Source organism: Urocitellus parryii, chromosome 5, assembly GCF_045843805.1.
Source record: "Urocitellus parryii isolate mUroPar1 chromosome 5, mUroPar1.hap1, whole genome shotgun sequence".
In the NCBI taxonomy this organism is placed as follows: domain Eukaryota; kingdom Metazoa; phylum Chordata; class Mammalia; order Rodentia; family Sciuridae; genus Urocitellus; species Urocitellus parryii.
This window is the reverse complement of record NC_135535.1, coordinates 12,034,788-12,036,527: the sequence shown is the minus strand read 5'-3', so window position 1 is coordinate 12,036,527 and position 1,740 is coordinate 12,034,788.

The following is a 1,740-nucleotide window of genomic DNA, read 5'->3' as shown; positions in this document are numbered from 1 at the left end:
CCTGGAGGGAGGGAGGGAGGGAGGACAGATGGACTCCTTTCTGGTACTGGGTGGCTCTGGATGGTTCTGCACATCTCTGGTCAAAACCAGAAGGTAGCCGGGCAGAAACAAAGCCAGTGACCTACTGCTGTCGTCACAGGACCAACGATGTCGGGTTGGTCACTGTAGCGCTGTCTCTTATGAAGGGGAAAAAGCTTCTTTAGCTCATAGTTTTGAGTGTCCAGTCCAGGCCTGGTGGCCCCATGGCTTTGGGCCTTTGGCAGATGTGCCTGGTGGAGCAAATGGCTAGTGGCCAGCCAGAAAGGGGAGCATCTGGCCAGGTGCACTGTCCCCTTGGGGGCTAGCCTGCCGGGCCTTGGAGCCTGCAGAGGTTCCACCTCTTCCCGATAGCCCCAGCCCGGGGACCAGGCCTCCGACCCACAGGCCTCTGGGGGACACCCCAATCCAAACCGTAGCAGACCATCGTAAAACCCGGGGAACTGAGGTCCCCGCGTCGTAGGATCCCCAGGGCTCCGTGGATCTCAGCTCCACCTGGTCACGGCTGAGCAGGACCAACTGCATTCAGCTGGGGTGGAAGGTTCTAGAAGGGCCTGCCCTTCTCACCATGGGTCCCCTGCTCCTTCAGAGGGTCTGGTCTTCCTCACACAGTGGGTCCCAGCCAGGTCCCCAGGCTGCTGGGCTGCAGCGGGGAGATGAACCCCCTCTCCCAGGAGGAAGGGCGGCTGACCCTGTCCACAGACAGACCTCTGCAGGGAGTGGACGGGACCACGGGACCTGGAAGGAAACCAGAGGCGACCCACAGCCTCCTCGAAGGCCCAGCCCCGTGGAGGCAGAGCCCGGAGCAGGCGCCCAGGGCTGGGGGGGGGGGCTGGGGGGGGCTGGGGGGGCTGGGGGGGGCTCGGCAGGCGGCCCCCTCCGCTGGCCCCGCCACTTTCCTCTTCCTCAACAAGCCATCAGCTGGAGGCCACTAAAAGGAAAGAAAATGCGCCAGGCCACAGTCATTAGCTCCCGGAACATCGGCCGCTATTTCTGGCAGAGCCGCGGCTGCTGGCGCCCTCTGCCCGCCCCGCACTCCCAGATGCGGAGCCCACGGCCTTAGGTGGCAGCCACCGCACGCGGGAGGGGAGATGGGCTCCTGTGCTCAGCTGCACCTAGAGCAGGGTCAGCTCTGGGGTCAGGGAAGGACAAGTCACTTTCCAAGTGCCCACCGTGGGCGTCGGCCCCGCCGCCCCTGCGCTGCTCTGCTTTCTGGCCACGCGGGCGTCTCGGGACTCCGACTCCTCTTTCTCTCCAGGGCTTTGCCTGTCCCGTTCCCTCTGCTTAAAAGGCTTTTCCCTGCCTGGCAAACCCCGGCGCATCCTCCAGTCCCGGCTCTCTCCTTCCGGCACTAGGCTGTGTGCTCCCCGGGCAGGGTCACACTCCCGAAGTACTGTTCTGTTCTGTGTTTGTGGATTGGCTGAGCGATGGAATGAATGGCTCCTGCTAGTTCCCAGTTGGCAGAGGAGACCACTGAGGCTCAGGAGAACTAGCCAGAGACCAGGCGAGGAGGAGGGCCAGAGCCAGGATCTACCCATGAGCCTGGGACTGCCAAGCTTGGGCCCAGAAAGCACCGGCCACTCGAGAGCTGGCGACTCAAGGGAGTCTCATCAGGAAGGAGTGGTGGTGAGGGGACCAGGAGAGAGCCCGAGGTTCCACTCTGCCCCGTGGCTCCCAGGCAGTAAAGCCAGACGGGGAGGTGCA